We start from the raw sequence: 16105 nt of genomic DNA on the forward strand, positions 1-16105 counted from the left end.
CACAGCCACTTCTGCTCAATTGGGCTCAAGAGGAATGTGCCCAAATTCTGTATTTATTTTTGTGCCCTCACTGTTTCCATAGAGGCTTGAGAGGTGTTGGCTAAAAGGGCTCACATGCCATGAATCTGTTAAAATCAAGCAATCGGTCCGGAGCCAAATAATAAAAGAATAAAGAGAAGAGGGAGAAATTATGCCAGGAACCTAGGCCAAACTACTGTAATTGAGAATAATATTGTAATAAACCCACCCCTAAATCTCATTATAGCTGGTACAATGGGGTCATTCACTCATTTGCGGGATCTTCAATGAGTGCCTACTCGGTGAAGATTCTGCATTAGAGGCTGGCTAACCCAGGTGATGGGTCCCCAGATACCTAGTTAATAGTGTCCTTTTAATCATGGTAACAATCTATGAATAAAGTACCATTATTTCCTCCACTTTATAAATGTGGAACCAGAGACCCAGACAGGTTAAGAGACTTGCCCCAAGTCACACTAAGTGGTAGAACTAGGACTCAAATTGAAAGCTGCAGGCTCCAGAGATGCTCAATCAATTCATATTCAGAGTCCTCACTATTTGCAAACTACAGCTGGGTACAAGGGATCCCCAAATATGAAATGATCCCTACCATCCAGACAACTTATAATTAGAAGGGGCGCCAAGACCAGTGCATTCCTCAATAAGGGCCACATAGTAATAGTAACAACAACCGGTACAATGATCACTACCACTTATTGAGCTCTTAAGAAAAGTCTCCAAATACCATGTTGAGCATCCTACAAAAATTACTGTGTAATTTTCATGACTGCCGTGTAAAGTCAGCATCGTATCTATTTTAGAGGTGGGAAATGAGGCCAAGAGAATAATAATATACAGGACTACATGCAGGGACAAAGATTTAAACCCCAGCCTAATTGCACAGTAGTACTTTTTTTTTTTTTTTTTTAAATTACTGAGCTACGTGCCAAATTCCTATCCAGAAAGAAGAAACACGAACGAAGTTTAGGAGAAAGTATTGGCTGTGGGGATCCCAAAGGGCTTCTTGTAGCTGGTAGTGTTTGAGATGGGCTGTGGAGGGGGAAGGGGATCTACGCACACAAGACAAGGGGGTGCTTGAGGGGTCTGCAGGGGAGCGGCCTTCATCTCTGGGGCCCTGGAGTGGCCTAGGGGCTGCAGCAGCAGGTTCCTGCGTGAGAGACTGATGGGGATAAAGCTCCAATAGAGGAAGGCATTGGACTTTGGCGGGTGGGGCTCAGGAACCCCATGAAGAGCCTGACCCTCCAGGAGGCAGTGGGAGGTTGAGCCCAGGGGTGACATGATCAGAGAAGGATCTTTGAAAGTCTTGCATGGAGTGGAGACAGGCTGGCTGAGAGGCAGGCAGGGAGCTGATGGATGGTCGACAGGAGAAGCCAACAGGCCCTCAGCTAAGGCAGTGGTGGTGGCCGTGGAAAATTAAGGGCTCAATTTGAGAGATGTGGTGAAGGACCTGCCTTGGCAATGGACTGGCGGTGGCAGAGAAAGGAGAGCTATGAGTACCTTTCTGAACCTTTCTTTCCAAACACACAGCTCTTCCTAATGAGCTGAGATGATGTTTATATTAAGTAACTGCCCTCTGGCCTTGCCAAGAAATGATGAAAAGTGGGTAGGATCCCCAAGTTGCCTGGGGGTCCTCTGGACATGATCCCGCATGCCTGCCTGGCAGACAAGGCCATTAACCCCACAGCGGAGACACTAATATAATGCTCAGCAAACTGTGGCTCCTGGTGGGTGGGTAAAATTTCAATGCAATGCAATGCCAAGGAAGAGGGGCTCCTCATCACTGGGTGCAAACCGACAGTCCTTTTCCACAATGTGCTTAGCTTGATAAGTGTATTAGATAGAACAGGCTAAATGTTGGATTCTAGAATCCTACATCTGTTCGTCTAATATGGTAGCCACTAACTACACTTAGCTATTTGATTTTAATTGAATAAAATGGAAAAGATCAGTCCCTCAGTTGTACTAGCCTCACATGGCTAATCTGCATTGTTCTAAGAGGAAGGAAGAAAGACAATGTGGGCATAGAATATTGCTGGCATCACAGAAAGTTCTGTTGGATAGAGCTGGTCTAGACTGTCAGACCAGAAGGAGCCGTCCAGATGATTTGGCCTACCCTCTCCTATTTTACAGACAATGAGTGTGAGACCCAGAGGGAAGGAAAGATGTGCTCACAGATATACAACCAACAGGTGCAAATGGAAGCCAAGTGTTTGGAAGCCAGGCCTAGCAGGTCTCTCTAGGCTCTTTATACTTTCTCCAAGTATCCATAGTTATTTGTGATTTCAGGTTAATAATTATTTCCCCTTTTTCCTTCTTCATTTCCCTAAGAATGGAGACATTTTTAGATGCTGAAACTCATTCCTGGAAATGTAGTCCTCTTTAAAAAATAACTAGCAACCACCAAACTCAGAATCTCTGCATCCTTTGTACATTTGGCTCAGTGGAAGCACAGACCTTAGGCTGTGGCCAAGAGCTAAGTAGGAACAACTGCACAGGAGTTATAGGCCAAGAGTCCGGGCCCTGGACCCTTTGGGGGACCTGTTCAGGTTCCTTTTTCCCTAGCATATATTGTCCAATCCTACTGGCTTCTGTTTCCACCCCTGTGTGTTACTACAACTTGCCAAGACCTGTCTCACCCCTAAAATGCCTGTTAAGCTTTTTTATGTGAAACTAAGCCCCACAGCCCCAGGCCAGGAGTGTGCCCCCTGCTGGAAGCGGCTGGCCAGCACCCTCCATGCCTGGGTGGCACTTCCAAGTGAGCCATCTTCCTGCCTAGGCTGTCTCTTACCAATGAGAAAAGAACTTATGAGTGTAGACTTTGGGAAATATTTATACCCCACTATTACCAGGACCTCCTGGAGTGTTCCAATGGGGATTCTCAGAGGAACTCTGTCCTCATATGAAAGCATTTGGATTTAATGAAGGCTGGTTTATAGGGAAATGTAGGCAGGGCCATGGTAATGAAAACTCTGGCATATTTGATGTTTGGGAGAAACTCCCACAGGGATCAGGGATCTTCCTGTGGGACTGGGAAAGATAGGATGTGCTCTTAAAAAACACAACTTTCCTTAAGGTCATTAAAGAGTCTGGGCCTGGCCCCTGCCACTCACTACCCTAGGGCAAGTCCCCTTTTCTGGGGGTGGCAGTGAGGGGCTATGATCAGAATCACCCATCAGGGAAGCCTGGCAGGAGGGTGATGCTTCCTGAGAGAAAGACCCAGGAGTTGTGCACAGTGGCTGGAAGACGGGGTGGTTTCATGGACCCTGGATTGAATGAAATGAAGTTTTTCCTCCACTATATATTAAGAAAAACGTTTGCAGTGTGATTAAAAAAGTAGGCCTCTTCCAGGCTATAACTGGAAAGATTATTAATAATAAAACAATTGTCCTTTTGGGTTCTATCAATTTTAACATTTAAGTGCAATGATCTCAATTTGTCTAAATAGAAAGTTCCCGGCATCATTAGATGTCTATCTTCGTGAACAATCGGTTGAGGTTTTTCTCTCTATATAGTGGTCTCCCTTGGCCATAACAAGTAAGCAAACACATGAATGAGCGTCTTTGGCACAATGGAAAAGATCAGTGGCTTTGGCTTCAGAAACCGTTGGCTAGAATTCCGGTTGTGCTGCTCACACACACTGTGTGAGTTTTGGCAGATCTCTGAGTCTCTGTGTATCTTGGCTTTCTCCCCTGCAGAAATGGGGAGAATCCTACCTGCTCCATCGAGTGGTTAGGATATGATCCCTGTTTATTGTAAATGCTCAATAAATGTTGATTAAAGAAAATCCGCTTTGGTGACAGACACCCCCCCCTTCTCATTTCTCTCAGTGACAGTGGCAACTGAACCACTTTTCGTAGCCACCCTGAAGCTCAAGTTCCAGAAACGATAGCAGCAGGAATGGCACATGGGGAGCTTGGCTTTGCTTCAGGGCATCTGAGGGACTTCCAGTCTTGGTCTAAATGTCCTAGAAGAGTGTAGGCCCTGTGTCTGAGGCCTGGTGTCTATTCTGGAGGCCTCCTGGATGATTCCTGGTACCCTCCCTCTGGCCCTGTCCTCCAGCTCTGGAGCAGGCTGACCATCTCCCATGTGCTGTGAGGGATCCTATTTTTAGCTATCATTTATTGTGCTGTGTAGCACAGGGGACATCAAATGACAGCTCACTGTTCAAATCCAGCTGCTCCCTGTTCTGATAAATCAAGTTTTATTGGAATATATCCACATCCCCTTGTTTCTAAATTGTCTTTGTCAGCTCAGTGCCATGATGGCGGAATTGAGTTGCTCTAGTACAGAGAAGCCACATGGCCTACAAAGCTGAAAATGTTACTATCTGGCACAACAGAATGTGCTAGAGTTAGGAGCCCAGATTCCAGGCCTGGCTCTGTACTAACATGCTCTGTGCCCCTGAGAAATTCATAGCCCTTCTCTGGTCTGTGAAGCACAGAGGGGCTGAGTGGGTTCTTTAAGTGTCCTTGAGTTCTGATAACCTACCCTCCCCCTATTTATTGTTCTGACTCTAGGGATTCCTGACCTAAGACCAGAGGCCATTGTGCTCAGGGAACTCTACCTCTGACGGAGGGCCAGCAGAGGGGCCTCCTTTCCCTTAAAGTCAATTCCACTAGAGAGATGCCAGGTGGTGTCTCAGGGAGAGAGCTGAGCTCCCTGATGAGAGATAGTTAAGGACAGAAGGTGGGACATTTCTTATAGCAATGGAGGCCAGTAACAGGGGGTCTAAGGATACTTACCCCTCTCTTTTATGAGGCAGGGAACTACTTTGGGGAACTGAATAACTGCCAGTGGGTTGTTTTTATGACAGCAGAAGTGAGGATTCACGGGGGGAGCTTGTGTACTGTACCTGCTATGGCAGCAGGTGAGTAACAGCTCTGGGCGTGGAAATACTCTCACACCTGGGTGTTTGGCTCTTGGAATCAAATCTGCAAACCACCTTTCTAGGATCAAGGCTCTAGGTCTTGTAAAATTCCTCCTCTGTGAAGATCTGTTTGAGGGCTTCTCACTCCAGGCAGCCTGGGGCAAACAGGAATTCTGCACCCAGTGGCTACCAGCCTTTGGCCCTGGCACTAGGACCCAATTGAAAGACAGGAGCCAATAGAGCAGCCCTGTCCCCAAGCCTGTGCAACCCCCAGTCAAAGCTGATGTCTAGGTGTCCCAGATCAGGGAAGAGCAAGAGCTGCTGGCTGCTCATCTGCTTTGGCAGTTCTATTGTGAGCCGGGGCTGTGCTGCTGGCTGGTGGACGTTAATAGAGGCAGCCTACCCAGGTCCCGGAGGATGCAATTCTGTACCAGGAAGAGCGGTAGGCTCAGTCGTGTCCCTAAAGGAAGAGCTGCTGTGTTTGGAAAAGAACACTGAGCAGGCAATGGCAGAAGCCACTTTAAGGAGGTTGGGTTGACCAAGAAGAGGGCAGATCTTCTTGGGCTTTTGCTTGGGTGCTTTTCCTCACCAGGCAGAACCTTTTCTCCCTCAGTTGACCTTGTCCCTGCTCCTAGCAAAGGCTGCACAGGGGTCTCTAACCAATTTCCCCAGTTAGCAGGGTCTCAGGAAGAAGATTCCTGCACGTGTCCTGACAGGCATCCACCAAGCTCTGCCCAGGACTGAGCTCCTCCTTCTCTCTCTGCCATGGGATGCCCAGCTGTAGCAGCAGAGAGGTGGCTCCCTCCCAGCGCCTCACTGTTCTCCCTATGCCTGACCCTTAATTTTAGTTCTTTTCCTTTAGCCAGTGAGGTGCACCAGGAACAGGGCGAGGGGAAGCAGGCATATGGGTGACTGGAACATGGATGGTGTGCCGGGCACTTGGTATTCCCACGTTGTATCCTTGCTACATGATAGAGAGCAATTTCGCTTTTCTTTAACTTTAAAATTTTTAGAATTGTTTTAAGTTAAACAAAACAACAATTCTGACTTGGTTCCGCTGCGCTCCAACCAGTCCCAGTCAGTTTTGTGTCGTGTCCTACCCGAAAGGATATGTGTGAGTCCAGACCAATGTTGCCCCAGCAGTCCCATTGTATAGGTGAGGAAACTGAGGCACAGAGAGAATGACAGTGCCAACAAGCACTTGTTGCAAAAAGTTACCTGCCCCACATGTATTATTTCCCCTAAGCCCTTGGACAATCTGTGAGGTTGACATTACCATCTCCATTACTGCAGATGAAGATATGGGACTCAGAGAACTTAAATTTGCCTCTGGCCAGACAGCTGTGGAAGAGGCTTGGGGGACTGAGATTGAGGCCAGGTCTACTTCCTCGCAGCAACTGGGCTTCCACCTCATAGGGTAGCAGCTGGACAGCCTCTGCCTCTTTCTGTGTTGCACAAGGCCATGCCCTGCAACCTTGTGCCATTCCCTGGCCCCCAACATCGGTGCTTGTGTAGCCTGCACCCCTCGCCCCAAGCAGCAGCTCTTCCTTGAGCCCGCTCTGTAAACCCCCCAGAGGCTGGAGCAGCAGATCCTGAGCACATGGCCAGGAGACCTGTCCTATCACCAACCACAGGTGAGTGGGAGACTTACCTGCAGCTGGAGCTCGCCTTACAAATGGCTCGTCACTCATGTAGGACGCAGCTTCTCACAACTTCTACTCTCACTTTTGGATCTTCAAAGGATTTTCTCAGTGGGGCCACTTTCCTTTGGTGCTTAGGAAACTGCACGTTTCTTCTGGTTCCTGGACAAGAAATGAAATGAAGTTGCATTTTGAGTGTGAGTCTACTGACGTCAGGTCATTTCATTGTGTCGCAGTGAGAATCTGGTCCATCTCACTTTAAATTATGGCTGTGACTCAGTATTGGTCTGTGAAATCGTTGTAGCGGACTTTTGAAGAGAGGAAGAGAGGGACAGGGAGAGGGTATCAAAACAGAATGGAAAATGGAGAAGCATTTTTATGTGGAAGTTGGGTTTTGCCCTGGAAAGACGCATACCCTGGGTTGCAATATACAGTGTAATTCTTACTTGGGTTGTGTCATCATGTTCAAGTGCATGTTCCAGAACTTGCATCTTCAGATAGGGAGCTAGGGCACAGAGAGCAAGCTTACTTGTTTTGGGACATGCAGCTAGTGATGGTAGTGCTCAGAGCAGAGCATTTATAGCAATGCCTGCTTTAATGAAAACAAAGCCCTAGTCATACCTTGTCAGCCCTGAAAGGAGATAACTCCTGGTGGGGAGAAGGGACAAAATTATTCAGACTTACTGCCTGGTCTCCTGGGCTTGGGGGCTGTCATTAAGTTCCATGGCCAGGGCTGGGGAGTCTTCTCTCACTCACCAGTGGTCAAGGGTGACAAAGGACCCCAGGTTCCCTGTCACTAGATGGAGGGTAGTGCTTTGGAGGCAACTCAACTCCAGGTTGAGAACTGATAAAGGGGGTGTATAGCTCATGGGTCTAGATGATTTGACTTGTGGGACTCACAGACCTGTCCTAACTCATGGTTCTGGGAGGAAAATGACCTTGTCTGAGAACCTCTCCTCCTAGCTCCTGCTTCCCTCTGCATGCTGGGCACCACATCCAGCCTCTGTGCTCCCAAGAGCCCCAAACCAGACGCTAGACTCCTGGATGTCTACACCAACAAGGAGTTGAGCTCTTGACCTGTTTCTTTCCTCTCTGAGAATGCCCATCCTCTGCTAGTGATTGACATATTAGATGGGCCCTCACATACCACAGGGGTGTGACTCTCCCCTCACAGACCTCAACCACCCACCAGAATCAACAGTCTGATCCTGGCATTCATGCAAAACACACTCAAACAGTAGTGAGAGGGCTGATTCCCTGCTGAGCCCCAATGTCTGGGCTCCCATCCAGACCTCAGATGGGTGTGGGGAAGACCTTGCAAACAAACATGTTACTAATTCCACCTTGAAGAATTGCTATGTATACTAAGTGGGATAAATAAATATTATCTGAAGACAAACAAATAATGAGAAAACTTGGTTTTCAGAATATTTTGGATTTGAGAACTGCAGATAAGACCTTGTGTGGCCTTCTACTGTTTTCTTAAAAGGAGTTTAATTAGCAACTGATGATGGCTTTCTGGGATGGGACTCTTTCCAAATAACTAACTCTCAGGGCAGATTTTATAATCTTCATTTGCCACAAGAGAAAAATAAAAGCTCCATGCTTTAAATAAAACCCACTGAGCCAGAATCTGCTCATGAAGTGCTGCTTCTCACTGGTAAGCAAGCATTAGGGAGGGACGGCCCTTTCCATCCTCTCTTTTCTTCCCTTCTAAGTCACTGCTCCTCAACCTCAGCTGCACGTGGAGCCACCCAGAGAGCTTTGAAAAGACTGATATCTGGGTCTCACCCACCTACAGGGCTTCTGATGTCGTTGGTCTGGGAATAGCCTGGGCATCAGAGTTCTAGAAGTTCCTCAGGGGATTCCAATGTTAGAAGCTCTTCTCAGTGAGTTCTTCAGGGAGGGAAGAAGAGGGGATGCTGTTTTCTCTAGATATTTCTAATCAATGTGTTTGGGACCATTCCCTGTTCGTGGAGCAGTGATTGCCAAATTTGAACATATTCATCAGAATCTCCTGGACAGCTTTTTCAAACATGATTCGCTGGGCTTCAACCTCCGAGTTTCTGATTCAGTAGGTTTGGGGGTGGGAATCTGAGAATGTGTATTTCTAACAAGTTCCCAGATGTTGCTATTGCTGGCCAGAGAACCCAACTTTGAGAACTGTTGCCCTAGAGGCTGACAAAGCTAGTGTAGGGAAATATTCCAGCACAGTATAAAAGAAACACAAACCAGTACCATTTTTCTTATCAAAAGTCATCTCTCCCAGGCTGGCTTATCCGTGCCAATGTCTTGCTAAATGTCTCATGTGGGTCTGTTCCTTTTCAGGGTCAATGTCAGTAAGTGAGAAGGGATGGAAGGTGATGGAGGGGAGGGCACATCATTAGCACAGAGGGGCTGATCCCAGTGATGTGCAAGCAAATCAGCAGGCTTGGCCCTGTCCAGAGGTTGCCTGAGTTTCCTTAGAGCTGGGATCCAGCTGGGGCCTTGGGGCTGGAAGGGGAGCCGAGCAGCTGGGTGAGCGGTGAGATGGTGCCCTTTGGTGCACCGCACCCTGACCACACTTTTTTCTTCTTTTCTAGGGATCCATCTATTGCATGTGACATGAAGTGTGACCAACCTTTGATTTTTCTGAAGACTTGATAAAGAAATTAACATGCAAGAAACACAGGGTCATGAATTTGGATTTGGAAAGTGGGATCAAGTGGAATGTGGGAGCTGGCTCCTACTGACTCACGAGAACTGATTTAATGCGCCTCTTCCCAACTCCTGGTCCACAGACATCATATTGGTGACTTGGCTATTGTGGGGATATTTACATCACAGAAATTGGCACATGCTACAAGTTGGGGATTTTTTTTCCTTTACAGGAGAGCTAATTTACAATCACATCTCTGGCTGCATAACTTCTCATTCTTCTGGTTGTTCTCCTTGGGGGCAGGAAGTGTGGTGACCAAAGGTAAAGAGAACAAGACTAGGTCTTGGAGTTGAGAGAGGCTGATACTGAGAACAGGCATTGCCTCTTTATCATGGGGTTGATTTTAGAAAATGACCTCATGTCTCTTGCCGCAGTCTGGCTGCAGCAAAATAACCGGGGGGTGACGAGCAACTTGTGTACATTGATACAGCAAGAGTGGGAGCCGTTTATTGTAGGACAACAGAGGTATTTATACATTCCACACAGCTTATCTTAATTAACATAAACTAGATACAGCAGTCAACCAATAAGGAATCTCCACACTTAATGGCTCACTGGCGCCACCTCACAAACCACTCCCTCTGGCAAAATGCCAGGCGCCATCCAGATTTGTTTACAGACTCTAACATTTGCCAGGTGCCATCCTGACTTGTTTACAGACCTTAACAGTCTCTGTCCTCAATGGCTTACTTTTTTTTTTTTTTTTTTGGTAAAATTAAGATCAGAATGCCTACCTTACAGGCTGATAGTAAGAACCAAATAATATGGATCAATTCCTGAATGCATATGGTGGGTGCTTAATAACTGACTTTAGAACTAAGGAAGCAAGGGATAAAGAGGGCCCACAGTGATTCTGATAATTTGGTGCCCCTTGACTTTGAGGGCCTCATTCTTCTAGAGATTCCAAAAAGACTACTGTTCATTTTGTTTGTTTCTGGCTTCTTGGGCTTCTCTTTCTTTGTCCAGACCAGCTATGGGCATCTGAAAAGAGTCTCTCTCACACGGATGAGCATCTCAGACACTCTTGAAACCCTCCGTGTCTACCCAAGTGATGCCCTTTCCTGGTGGCATCAGTTGTGTCACGATTTGCCAACTATATAGGTCAAGTCCTAGCACAGAGCCTGGTGTGTAGGATGTTACCAGATATGTGTTGAGTGAATGGGTTTCGAAGATGCATTTCTCCTCAATGTGAGTCTGAAAGACAACTACAGAGAGCAAACAAGGTGAACACCCAGTCAAGGAAAAAGTATCTGATGGATAAAAGAGCTTTCCTCCCTTGGAAAGTGATAAAAAAGTTTCTGACATCCCCACCAACAGCCAACCTGATATTCAAAGAGCCAAGAGGCACCTCAGATTCATCAACATTCCTTTAATGAGTTGAGGAACATTGACCGCGAACTTAGTAGCTGAATGACAGGATGTAGGTGCAATAGTAAGTAGATAATCAGGGTAGTGAGGTCAAAGGTTTGAGCCAACACCCACTTGGTGTGGGATACAAGAGGGCTGGGAAAGGAGGAGGTTTTCAGACTTGGTGGCTTGACCTTCCCAGCTGATCTGATGCTCTGGTGCGGACTCAGTCCAGTCTATAACTTCCTCCTGCATCAGCTCATCCTCTCCTTTGGGCAGCACCATGATGCTTGGAGCAAGAACTGTCTCCTTCACTGGTGTTGGGAGACCAGCCTGGAGCAGATGCTGAGGCTGCTTCCCTGGGCCTCTTGGCCACCCTGGCACATGTCACCAGAGTTCCTATGGGGCTGATCCCTACGGACCTACTCAGCCTTATCTGCCACACAGCTGCCACACTAATGGACCTTCCCAGAGTCCTGCAACATTCCCAGTGGTATCAGAATCTATAGGACCTACAGTGAAAGATCCCGAGTGGCCATGAGGAGGAGACCATGCAGTTCCTGAATGACCATTTAGTCAGGTTCCTGGAGAAAGTGTACCAGCTGGAGAGGAAGAAGTCGGAGTGTGGACCAACATCCAAGAGTTGAGCAAATGCCATGAGTCTAGTGTGTGCCTAGAGTACCAGTCCTACCTCCAGACCAGGAAGAGATCCAGCTGAAGGTGAGATTTGGAATAGTCTGGGATGTGCTGGGTCTGAGGAAGATATAAGGGCACGGCAGGCAAAAGCCATTTAAAGCCCAACAAACTTAGGATTCTTTTGAGATATGAGTGTAGACATCGCAGGTAGCAGGTAGATCTGGAGCCCAGAGCATATGTTATATGTAAACTGTCTTCTTGGTTTCCCTTAGATCCTATGCAGTGAAGCAGAGGATGTCAGTCAGCATGATTATACAAACTAACAATGACGTGCTGTCAATGGTTTTAGAATCAAGTAAGAAGGGAGCCCAAAGTGACTCCTCTCTTCCACTCTATTTCCAAGTGCCTGTCATAGTACTTGGTCTACACTAGGTGTTCAAAAATAGTTTTTGACTAGATGAATGAATGAGTCAATATTTAAGTGTCAACTTCCTTACTTTCCCAACTTAATTTAGCGTGTTCCTAGAAATGATCATTATATAGCATGGAAGAGAAGAAAGCATTAAAACAAAAGGAGGAGGCCGTAGTCTAGATTGGTTAAATCCTGTATCACCCCCTCCTCCCCTGTATCTAGAAGATAAAGCAGTTTTGTTTTCTAACAAGAAGTGAAATCAAATCAGTGAAAGAATAAACTGTCAGAATCCATCCCATTTATTGATTCTTTTTTTGTGCATTTTTTATTATTAGTTGTTCAAAACATTACAAAGCTCTTGACATATCATATTTCATACATTTGATTCAAGTAGATTATGTACTCCCATTTTTACCCCGTATACAGATTGCAGAATCACATCGGTTACACATCCACATTTTTACATACTGCCATACTAGTGTATGTTGTATTCTGCCTTTCCTATCCTCTACTATCCCCCTTCTCCTCCCCTCCCCTTCCATCTTCTCTCTCTACCCCATCTACTATAATTCATTTCTCTCTCTTGCCCATTTATTGATTCTTGATTTTAATTCTTGAGCTATAGGCGTCTTATTAAGGAAGGTGGGAACTAATCTGACATGATGAAGATTAGGGCCTACTTTTTCTTCTATTAGACACAAGATCTCTGGTTTAATTCCTAGGTCCTTGATCCACTTTGAGTTGAGTTTTGTGCATGGTGAGAGATAGAGGTTTAATTTAATTTTGTTGCATATGGATTTCCAGTTTTCCCAGCACCATTTGTTGAAGAGACTATCTTTTCTTCAATGTATTTTTTTGGCACCTTTGTCTAATATAATATAATTGTAATTTTGTGGGTTAGTCTCTGTGTCCTCTATTCTGTACCATTGGTCTACCAGTCTGTTTTGGCAATCTGTGATGTGAACAGAGAGCCTACATCTTGGGAGCAAATTTTTACCCCTCACACATCAAATAGAGCACTACTCTATAGGGTATATAAAGAAATCAAAAAGCTAAACACCAAAACCCCCAAATAACCCAATCAATAAATGAGCCAAGGACCTGAACAGACACTTCTCAGAAAAGGATATGCAATCAATCAACAAATATATGAAAAAATGTTCATCATCTCTAGCAATTAGAGAAATGCAAATCAAAACTACTTTAAGATTTCATCTCCTGTCAGAATGGCAGCTATTATGAAGACAAACAACAATAAATTTTGGCGAGGATGTGGGGAAAAAAGCACACTCATACATTGCTGGTGAGACTGCAAATTGGTGCAGTCAATATGGAAAGCAGTATGGAGATTCCTTGGAAATCTGGGAATGGAACCATCATTTGACCCAGGTATCCGTCTTCTTGGTCTATACCCAAAGGACTTAAAAATAGCATACTACAGGGACACAGCCATTTCAATGTTTATAGCAGCACAATTCACAATAGCTGAATTGTGGAACCAACTTAGATGCCCTTCAGTAGATGAATGGATAAGAAAAATGTGGCCTATATATACAATAGAATATTACTTAGCAATAAAAGAGAATAAAATCATGGCATTTGCAGGTAAATGGATGGAGTTGGAGAATATAATGCTAAGTGAAGTTAGCTAATCTCAAAAAAACAAATGCAGAATTTTTTCTCTGATATAAGGAGGCTGACTCATAGTGGGGTAGGGAGGGGGAGCATGGGAGGAATAGATGAATTCTAGATAGGGCAGAGGGGTGAGAAGGGAAGGGAGGGGGCAGGGGGTTAGCAATGATGTTGGAATGTGATGGACATCATTATCCAAAGTACATGTATGAAGACATGAATTGGTATGAATATACTTTATATACAACCAGAGACATCAAAAATTGTGCTCTGTATGTGTAATATTAATTTCAGTGCATTCTGCTATCATTTATTAAAAAATCAATAAAAAATAAAAAAAAAAGAGAAAGAATAAACTGTCAGCACACAGGTTGTTGACAAAATCACTGATCTCTGGCCGAATCCATCAGTGGGAAGAATACTCACAGGAGCTCCTTGGTGTAAATGAGTGAATGAGAAAGGGGGAAAAAAATCAATGGGATATGTTCCAAGTGGCAAAGCAGCAACTTGAAGGTCCAGAAGCTGACTTGTGAGTCACTTTTTTTCCTGGCTGAATGTCTCTCATCTGGCAGAATAAATACTGCATTTAAAGTCAGAACACTAAGGTTGAGTCTGTGCATTTACTATTGTCCAGGCATATAATTTGGGACAACTACTTACTCTTTCTGAGCCTCACTTTCCCTCCTAGTCAAAGGCCACAATGATATTGGTCCTGGCCATGAACTCTTGAACGGCAGGGTCAAATAGAGTGAATGTTGATCAAGTTGACAAATGAAGATCCAAGGTGGTGAAGGTAGAGGCAATGGAGAGGGGATCCCATAGGCATTCTCATTGACCCCGTATCTCCTGTGACAGACAGAAGGCAGGAGAATGAGAGCTCCCCGTACCAGCAGGGGGAGGTGGGCATGTGCAGGATGCCCAGCAGGAGTCTCTGAAGGAGGAGCAGTTCTGCCTCAAGAGCAACCACAAGCAGGTGCCGCTCTGTGAATGTGCATCCATGGCCTGGGGAGGGAGCTGGGCAGGCAAGGAGATCCCCTGTCCTGTGGCTCTCAGACTAGAGCCTGGCTCAGTTGGCATCAAGAAAAGCAAACAAACAAAGAAGGGTTGTTGTGGCTCCAAGCGTCCAGACGGCCTCTTTGCAATGTGGCAAACTTGCCTTGTGGATTAGAAGGTCTCCAGTGGGTGCTTCCATTGGACCCTGAGCAAGACATTGGCATGTGTGTGGGTCCCCCTCCTTCAGCTTGGTAGAGGAACCTGGGGGCTCTCTGCCCTGCGAAAGCCCTTTCTCACTTCGGGTGTTTGTCCCTTCTGTCCCTACAGGAAGCTTATACTCTGAGGTGTCACCTGGAGGATAAGTTCCAGATAGAACTAGATACCAAGTTCTCTGTGGACCTGAGCAGGGTGTTGGAGGACCACTGTGGACCACAGCAGCATACTGTGGTGCCAATATGAGGCTAGGGTTGAGACCAACTGCCAGGAAGTGGAGCAGTGATTCCAAGATCGGGTGGTGATGCAGAGCAGGGAGGGCCCCCGGCTCTGTTCTGGGGCAACAAGCTGATCTGTTGTTTGATCCCCCAGGCTTTAGTCTGAGGGCAACAGCCTGCGGGGCCGTGTCCTGCTCTGAGGAACTGTGGTGTTGCCAGTCGGAGATCCTGGAGCTGAGAGGCATGTGGAATGCTCTGGAGGTGGAGCACCAAGCCCAACATAGTCTGCTACGAGTCCTCCATGACCCTCAGCACATGGCATACCCTCAGCATACCAAGGCCTGGTGGTAGCATCTATTAGAAGTCTCATTCATGAGTTCTTTCAACATTAATTCAGTGATCTGCTCTCTTTCTCCTTGGTGGAGATTTCAGTGTGACCCACAGAAACAGTTCTTAGGAAGTCAACTTCCCATTTCCTCTAGAACAAAGTGTGAAGTTCAGGCACTCACTCAATGAGATGTTATGAGCTGCCACTTTTTTGCCAGATATTACAGATATGGGTTTCCTAAGTTAGATTTTTTTTATGCTTTTTTTTAAGGTGGACACAATGTCTTTATTTTATTTTTATGTGGTGCTGAGATTCGAACCCAGTGCCTCACACATGCTAGGCGAACGCGCTACCACTTGAGCCACATCCCCAGCCCAGATTTTTTTTTTTTTTTTGAAAAGTTACAGATGTATGGACAGTGCTTTCTGGAGACCTCTTTCAATGTCCCCATGCCTGGTGAGTTTGGCTATGATTTTCACTGCTAAATTTTGATGCTCTTGGGTCTCTTACTTCATCATTTCTTGTTACAGAAGGACAGTGTGCAGAACTGTGTGATGCCAACTCTCTGCAGCCTTGAGCTGGCCCAGAAGAAGAGCCTCATCCTGTGGGGGAGCTGTTTGCAGAGAACACGGCTGATCTGGAGTGGCAGAACCAGGAGTACCAGGGACTGCTGGATGTCAATACCTGGATGCAGGGTGAGATCCACATGTACCAGAACCTTCCCGAGAGTGGGGACTGTACATATGTGATCTAGGCAACTCGTGGCTGAGCCACAGACTTGGCTATCAGGCGATTCCTCAGAGATAACTGAAGTGCTTGCAGATCTTGGCATGGGGAATAAGCTTCCCTGTGCATCCTCACATGGTGACTCATTCACCTCTCCTGTGTTGACAGAATGTTACATAAATGATAGCCAGGTCCCTGAGCCGGGGCTCCTGGATGTGGAAAGATACAGGTGAGAAGAAAAGTAGAACTGTTGGGATTCAATCCTTTGGTCTCTGGGCCTGGTTGGTGAGAGACCTGCCCTTTGTCCTTTTGCCCTGTCCATCTCTGAAGCATCTTTTGATTTCCTTTGTTTAACT

The 16105-nt window shown here is 46.1% G+C and overlaps 1 pseudogene; it reads left to right on the forward strand.

The window, feature by feature from the left end:
* The first annotated feature begins 10402 nt into the window (after window positions 1–10402).
* On the forward strand, window positions 10403–14723 carry LOC107150697 (annotated as a pseudogene).
* The last annotated feature ends 1382 nt before the right edge of the window (window positions 14724–16105 follow it).

This window comes from Marmota marmota, unplaced genomic scaffold (assembly GCF_001458135.2).
Source record: "Marmota marmota marmota unplaced genomic scaffold, marMar, whole genome shotgun sequence".
Lineage (NCBI taxonomy): Eukaryota > Metazoa > Chordata > Mammalia > Rodentia > Sciuridae > Marmota > Marmota marmota.